Below are 9,051 nucleotides of genomic sequence, written 5' to 3'. Positions count from 1 at the left end.
TTCCTGGACCATTCCTTGCCCTGCTTTTTTCTGCAGGTTTTTTATTTTTCATACTTGGATTTCCATTTTTCCATTCTCAGTGTGCCTCTTGTGACATCTCAGACTGCTTTGAGACACCGCAACAGGCACGTGCATGCTTATCTGGACACACCCAATAATTATAAATTAAGTCTTCACAGTTAGTTTTTGTATGAATAGCCCTTCTTTTCAATGAGTTCTTATGTGTAGGTGCATATGTAAATACAACATATGCAAGTGGTGCCCATTAAAAGAGGACCAGTTTTTGCTGTTGTAGTGCTGCTTTTATAAATACATAAACCCATTTACAGTAAAGGACATTCCAAACTGATATTTGCCAACCATGATATTTGCTAGCCATATCCCTAAAATATGGAAAAAAAAACTATTATAATCTCAGCTCACTCTGTTGTATTCTCTGGCAGTCTCAAACAGTTTAATGGCAACCACTGTGGGTCTCACATCTGCTAGTAGACAGCAATAACTTGCCAAGCCCTCAATAGTACTGGCATAAATTTAGGACAGATTCCCATTTGTACTCTGCCCTATCCCATATTCTTTTATTTTGTGTTGATGCTCAGAACACTTCCCACCTGTATCAGAACTAAGCCTTAAGGATCTACACATATGTAGAAAAAGTCACTCTACTGTACCTGTCAACTAGAGGTCAGACTCTAGCAGATATAACCACTGAAGTGCCCCAGCTGGACTTGCCATGTATACACTCTGCACTTAACAAGTATGAGACACAAGTCAGGATACTTCTGCCTCATATGCACCAACTCTTCAAGATAAAATAAAGGGAGCTTCCTTTTGATTGAACCAGTGGGAGCTCTGCTAAGCTTCTCAGCTGGAAGTCGCTCTTTGCATCTTGCAAGAGTGATTTAAAATTATTCCTCTGGGGGCAGCTGGGGTGAAGAATTTGTTTGGGAATTAAGCAGATGTCCCTCAAAACTGTATGCTTCCTTTTAAATTCCAGTTGCCATAACAACTGTACAATACTTTTGCTCTCAAACACAGCATATTTTTTTTATTAGGAGGTTTGCACTCCAGGAGCAAAGCTGATTTACTTTCCCTGAGGAAACTCACCATATGACATATAAAATGTCAGAGAGGGAAGAATACAAACTGAAACTATAAAACCACATTAGAAATAAAATACCTTATGGAAAACTAGGTATTCCATATCTACCATATATTTGTATCTTTTGTGTGTGTGTGTGTGTAGATAGATATATATAGACATAGATAGAGATTGATGCACACACACACAAAATGCATAAATATATGATGTATATTGAAATGATCACTATAGTTTGCACTGAACTCATGGAAATTTCTGCAGGCACTGATCTCATGAACAGACCTTTGCTAGGCACTGGCACCTGAATGTCTGCAATAAAATTCAGATCTCATGCTTTATACTCTTTTATGGATTAGGGTGACCATATTATGGTTAAGTGAATCTGGGACAGGGCAAGGGAATTTGGCATGGAGGGCACCATTACTGTGTACTCACATGTATACACATACAAACACACATGCACACATGGATACTTTTACCCCATGGCTCCCAGGAGCCCTGATGGTGGGGTGGGGCAGAAGAATGCAGGTCTGTAGCTAGGTTCCTTCTCCTGAGTGCAGATGCTGGGCCTGGCTGGGAGTGGCACCTCCTCATTGCCACTGACAGCCACCTTAGCCTGCCACATGGAACCATAGGCAATGTGTAAGAAGGCCATGGGTGGGGGGGAGGGCAAGTGCCTCCCCTTGAGACTGGCCACTGCCGAAGCCACCACCAACTTCTATGGGTGGTTGCTGCTCACTATCAACCCCCCTTGCTCCCAACACTGCCCCTGACATCTGTGGGTGGTCCCTGCTCGGTGCTCACCCCCTCCCCCCACTGCTAACAGCATCTCTGGACAGTCCCCACTTGCTGCCATGGTGCCCCCCCGTCTCAGGAAGCACCAGTCATTCATGCGTCCAACCCAGGCCTTAGCCTAACCCACATGCCTCTGCCTCCAGCCACTGCTCAGCAGGAGCTGGGCCAGGCACTGTGGCTAGCAGCACGCATCTGCCTCCAGCAGCCATATCCAGGACTTTTGCTGCAATTTACACCAACCAGCCGGCATGGCCTATGAAATCTGGCACTGTCCCAGTCAATCCAGGACATGTCATCACCCTAATTATAACTGCAGTTCTACATAAAGTATGATGAATATGGTAGATAACATGTACGCAGTATGTCATTTTAAGGTACTGAAGCATGTCCTCCTGTGACTAGTATTAATGACAAACCAACACTGCAAAAATGAGTATACATTATGATGAGCAGTACAGTATTCCAGTCTGAAATATATTCTACAAGTATTGCCAAGTCAAAGTAGCCAAAAATGTTCATTTCAACCTCTGTAAAGTTTTTACCTGAGAGAAATGTTAGAAAAAAGAACCCGTTACTGGATATTGGAGGGGAAAAAAACCCAAAAACAAGCAAATCATTTCTTTGTGTTATATTTACCCTTTAATGTGATCTAGCACAGCAAAAATAATGTCCTTGAACTAAGGATATGAAATGATACTATTAAAGGAGCCAAGGCAAACCCAGTCGAAGAAAGTCATTTATTTTCACTGACCCAACTGGTCAAGTGAATTCAGGTTCAGCATTACAGAATCAAGCACCCCATCATATCTGTAATTACTATATAAAGGAAAATCAAGGATTGATCATATGAGGGAAAGCAGACCTTCACATTATACAAGGAGACTAAAAGTCAGTAAAGAAAGAGGAAAGCAGCCTTTGTGTATTACTATCACATACCTTTTATATATTTATAGCATAATGCTCACCACTAAAAGGACAACAATTATCAACATACTGTGTGTACTAGAGACAGGAGTATGCTTCAGAATCTCAGATGGCACTTTGCAGTAAATACTAGTAAATGATGAGGTTTTAGTGTTAATCACTGCATGGTACACAACTTAACCATGGAACTTACCTTAGACCTGCACGTTCATCTCCGCCGTATGGGCAGGATATAATTTTTCAACTTGTACATCTTTAGGAAGTATCATTTCTGCAAAAAGTAAAAAACATGGAGAAGATTAAAGAAATCAAGATACAACATCTACATTATAGAAAAAAAATAGATACTGGATTTTCACTTGTAGAGATTATTTGTGTTTGAATGATGCAACTCCACCTGTTTCTACAGCAATCCATCATTATTGTCACATGTAGCAGTACTTGTATAGATATACATTGGCACGAAGGTTTATATATATATATATATATATATACACACACACACACACACACACACACATATATATACACACACACACACAATTCTTAAAAGTGCTACCCTAAAGATAATTCTAGTGCTATAAAACTACCCTTGGTAGTGACTTCAAAACAATAGCCAAAAGTGATCAGTAATGTTACTATGTCATTATTGAAAATGTAACAATAAGGTTACCAAACTAGCAATAAGGTGACCAAACTGTAGATCTTTTCAGTAACAGTTTTATGTATATATTTAAAGCCATTTGTACTCTTCTATTCCACTTGCAAGACTTTAATGTTTTCTGATGGCATCTTTTCAGGAAATATTTTGTGCTACCACAAAGCAAGTGGAAAATTAAACTCTAATTTGAAAACTTTCTGTTTTTATTTGGTTTTTTTAACCACACTGCATATGAATTTCAGGTACTTATTTATGATTTAATTTGCTTTCTAATGAACTAGGAACAGAAAAAAAATGATGACATAGCTGTGAGCATCAACTAGAACTCTGGAATATCCATTATATTTCTTTCTGGGGATTAAACTTGATAAGGGACTAAGGTGTATAAAATTGTAACGTGCACCCCTAAAATACAATTTAGAACCCTTCATTATGTGCCTAGGTTTGCTATACTTCCCTGTTGACAATTACAAAGTAATGTGCATAGGGTGAAGGTATTTTTCCCTATGCACATTACTTTGTGATTGTCAACAGTGAAGTATAGCAAACCTAGGGTATATATACACACATCATGCTGGACTCTGAACATAGGAAATCCTTGGAGTCATAGTAGATAATTCTCTAAAAATGTTAGTTCAATGTGCAGCAGTAAACCAAAAAAGAAAGAAATGTTGCTCATCATTAAGAAAGGAATTGAAAGCAAAAGAAAAAAGAAAATCATGCCACTAAATAAAGCCATGATATGCCTGCATTTTATATGCTGTGGGTAGCTGAGGTCTCCACATCTCAAAAAAGGATGTAGACAGATTAGAAAAGGTATATAGAAAGGCTACAAAGGTGACCAAACTGCCACACCAGGAGAGATTGAAAAAGGTAGGACTTACTAGTTAGGAAAAGAGAAGGTTATGGTGGAATATGATAGAGGTCTATACAGTCTGGAAGGGTGCGGCTAAAGTAAACAGGGACCTGTTATTTACACACTACAGAATACCCACTGTAAGTGAATACCCACTGAAATGAACAGGGAACAAGTTTAAAATAAAGAAAGGGGAGGGGAGTACATTTTTACATAGTACATACTTAATGTGTTGCCACAGAAGGTGTATAGTCAGATATAATAACCAGGTTCAAAAAGGAATTAAAGTCATGGAGGACAGTTCTCTTAAAAGCCATTAAATAGAACATTTGGGGATGTATCCTCTGACATCCCTAAACCAATGATGGTTGATACCAGGGAGGGATGGATTACTGTAGACATGCCATGTATGTATACTTTCTCTAAAGTATCTGCCACTTGCTTCTTAGGAGACAGGATACTGGACTAGATGGACCATCAGCTTCTTGGCTAAGTACAGACATTTGAGGGTGTTGGTGGGTGTTAAATCAGTTCAAAATGGCTGCCTGATATCAGTAAAGTCAGGATGGGAGGGGCTAATGGATAGGTTTTGGGGGAAAACAGGTTGTGGGGGGGGATCAGGGGTCTTCTGAGTGGTGGCGGGGCAGGCACGACCCATGGGTGGGGTGGAGGAGGCAGGCACAACTTGCAGGAGTGATCATAGGATGGGAAAGCACATGTGATCTGCAGGGCACTGCTGGGGTCTAGAAGGGTTTTTTTGGGATTGGGGTGCTTGCAGGGTCTATGGGGGCTATTTTAGCCCCACAAACCTTCTCTCTGTGAACCTACACCCCATCCCTCCTGCCCCTCCCTCTACTAGGACTTACGTGCTTGGCTTTGGCTGTAGCAGCACCTGGAGCAACTTGTGGTATGGGGGTTGGGAGGGGCTGTCTGGCTGCAGGTGGAGCAAGGAGCTGAGGGGCAAACAATAGCCTGGTGGGGGGGGATGAAAAGTACAGACTCATGGTTGGTGGTAGTAGCTGGTTTTTGCAAACCTAGGGGCTGTTCAGAGAAAGGAGACAGAAGTTTGATGCACTGGTTTCATAGATTTCATAGACAATAGGGGCTGGAAGGGACCTTGTGAGATCATTGAGTCCAGCCCCTACGCCATAGGCAGGGAGTCTGCTGGGGTCAAGTGATCCCAACAAGATATGCATCCAAATGCCTTTTGAATGAGTTCTGAGGTTAGGTTTCACCTAAATCAATTAAATTTGAAACTACAGAGGTCCAGGTTTAACTTAAACTGGGTTCCTCAATTTTTAGACTAATTTGTGTGCATGGAACTTCTGCACAGTTACACGTTTAGATTGATTTCTGGTCACTGGGACTGGGTCTGTAAGTGTAAGGTCGGCATTGGGACAAGCTAAGTTAAAATTGGGTGTTCATTTTGAACCCAATTAACCTCCCTGGATGTCTTTACTTTGCCCTTACGTTCCTCCGTTTCCAGTGCCAAAAGTGTTCAGCATCTCAGGGTAGATCTCTGTTCAGAAAAGTATTCAAGACTCTTTGGGTCAGAGACAGAGCACATCATAAGGACTTTCCCTCTTTGGGAGGTGAGAGATGCAGGTGTGAGTCATCTCAGGTTGAAGAGCCCAGATCCTTCATTTCATGAGCGAGTGCTCTAACCACCCCAATCCCCACCCACACAAACTTTTCTAGTGTAAGTTTTAAGTCTATTAAGTGTATAATGTCAGTTAATTTAGACTAAATTCAATGAACTCTAAGAATGCTCAGGTGACTTTTGGGGCCTTGTAACTTCTGAATAAAGGAGGCAAGAAAACAATTAACAGGAATCTAAAACATATACTTTTCTATAAAGCAGAGATGCACCTTATACCCAGATGTTATAGCATTTTGAAGTCTAATATTGCCAGCTTACTGAAAATGACTTGGCACTTAAGCTTTTTCCATTAACACTAATAGGGTTAACATTCAGTCAACCTCTTTCTTCATTAGGAGAATTACAAGGGTTTAATTAGTAAATTAGAAAACAGTATAAAACTTCCATGTTTCCAAGCGATACATTAAAGTGATTTTTCAGATATACTTGTATATCATGGATTGTCCATTTATTTTAAGGGTTTGACTCTTCCTAGATAAGGGGACTAAACAGCTGAAGTGACCCTGAAGCCTTGATGCAGGAAAATCTAATCAGTAAGTTTCATGATGTACAACTATGCACGGCATATCCAAAAATGTTGATAACTGCAGCTTACAGCTACATGGGATCAGCTTGCCGTTTGGAATTCCCTCAAGAATTCCCTTCCTAGAAAGTGCACTCAGGATGAGAAGAGCAGAATTGAAAAAAGGACAATAAATGGGCTAAAACAATCTTGTAATGTCCTCCTCAATTTTGTTTTTCAACCTCTATTTGTATTTCCCACTATGTTAACCCCCCCCCATGAGTGCTTTCACTCCATTTTATTATTAATGAAGGCTTGATTTTTATTAAATGATATTATTGTGGCAATATCTAGAAGCACAGGAGCTCCCAACAAAACCTGGTTGAAAGTCAGAATTTTTGTTCAGTGGGAAATTCTGATTTTTTGAACAAGGTAGCTTTGTTTATTGTTTTACAAATGCTTTTCAAAATCAAAGCATTTTTGCTTGATTTTCCAAAATTAAATGGAGCAGATGGCTGTTTCAACTCCCGGGTAGCAATCCGAGGGACTGCTTCACTTGACTTGTCCCGTGAAATATAGGGCATGTCACGAGACCTTAAAAGCACTGAGGACAGAGGTGCCAGGCCTTGCTGTCTTGGAGCCAAGAGCCTGGCCAGGGCTCATAGGGAAGAACCCACAAGCCGTGCTGGATACCCAGGTCCTGGAAACAGTGGGGTCACCACTCCTTGGGCAGCCTTCATGCTGGAGCAGCTTGTAAGTGTTTGTTCTCATATTTGCTGTGTTTTTCTAAGCCTGAGAGGCATTACTTTTCCAAAGAGAATATTCTTGCTGTTGAGTAGATATTTACCAAGTTATCCCTAATGGTTAAAAATGGAGAAAATCTATCTGTCATGTTTATTATGATACTGCTTCAAAAACTAACCAAAAAGGAGGCCTTACTATGCTGAATAGATGTTCTTTGCCCCAAAGAATCCGTAATATAAATAGACAAGATAAAACGCAAGATGGGACAAGGGACGGGGTTTCAGGTGTGGAGTGAAGCTGAGGAAAAGAACCTGAGAGGGAGGAGAAATGAGACACTAGGTGTAAAATCCAACCAAAAAAAGGCAGGTAAAGTCCAATCAGAAGTGCAGATAGTGTTTATCTAAAGATCTTCTGCTAGGATATCTGATTGGCTCCTCCCTGCAGTTCTTCCACAGAGCCAGATGAAAGAAACGGCAACAATATCCTGGCCTTTCAGTGTGAAGAGTCTCCTTTGCAAATCTTAAATCTCTAGAGTACTGGGGAAGAATCACTTTACCCATGCCTTTGTCACCACAGTGACCCCTGTTTGGATATCTCTATAGATGCTCTGGTCTTCAAAAGTCTCTCATCAGTTATAAATTAATTGTTTAGTTTGCTGGCCAGTTAAAGATCCCACCTTGTGACCTTGGAAGATCTGAAATGCTATATATAAATACATAATTCATTTTTACAGAAAAATATTTCAATGTAAGAGGTAGGCCATAGGCAATTCCCACAAATTCTTTAGAGGAAATATTTTGCAAGACATACCAAATAACCAAAAATTAGCTGAATAATACAGAATAACATAAGAAAAATGTATAGCATGTTAAGGTTATGACAATATACCTCTTGAAAATGTTTTTGGCATATATTTATTGTAATTGGTATAAAAAGAAATAGTTATTGTTATCATGTAGCTAACAATGTCATAACTCAAGAACAAATGTTTTAATATTATATCTTTAAAATGCACAAAATGTTTTAGTTTAATGTTTCAAGACTTTGCATTGCTATTGGGCATCAAAATCCACCTGGATTTTAAAATACAGGGGCAGATTCTCACAGCAGCATTAAGGTGTCTGTTCACCACCCACAGAAGTCAAAGAAAACTTTCTTATTGCCATCAATGGATAAAGGACAAACTTCTGTCACAAATCCCATGTAAGAAGTTAATAAGGAAGCAAACTTCTCACCAACTGGCAATGAAAATGAGGGAACCTAACAAAAATGTTCTTGACATCTACAGAGATTAACCATTGCCAGTCAAGATAAAACCAGTCTATATTGACCATGGATAGGAAAAAAGATCTGGTTTAAGATGCAAAGAGATGGAATGAAAAAGTCAAACAGAGAAAAAAATATAGCTGCATAAAGGGAAAAAAAAAAAAGCCATTTGTTTTTCAAGGCATTTCAAAATAGGGTAGAGTTTGTTAAATACATATCCTAATTGTTAGAGGACACTTACACAAACAAGTCTACCAGAAATAAACCCAATTACTATGTAATTAACTCCAAACCACATAATCAACAAATGCATGATTAGATAATTATTACCTCTTTGTAAATCCCATTGCCAGTAATAGGATCCAGAATGAAAAAAACAAGAGTTAAGAGTAGATGTTCCATTTGGGAAATGTGTGCAGGCATATAATTGACATTTAAAAATGTACTGACTGCAAATGGAACACAAGTCTTCAGAGTGTACAACACAATGCATGGTGCAAAATAATGTATACACTACAAACCTACAGGCTCACAAAAGCCC

Source organism: Alligator sinensis, unplaced genomic scaffold (genome assembly GCF_000455745.1).
Source record: "Alligator sinensis unplaced genomic scaffold, ASM45574v1 scaffold349_1, whole genome shotgun sequence".
In the NCBI taxonomy this organism is placed as follows: Eukaryota; Metazoa; Chordata; order Crocodylia; family Alligatoridae; genus Alligator; species Alligator sinensis.
The sequence above is the reverse complement of the archived record's forward strand: the minus strand, read 5'-3'. Positions refer to the sequence as shown.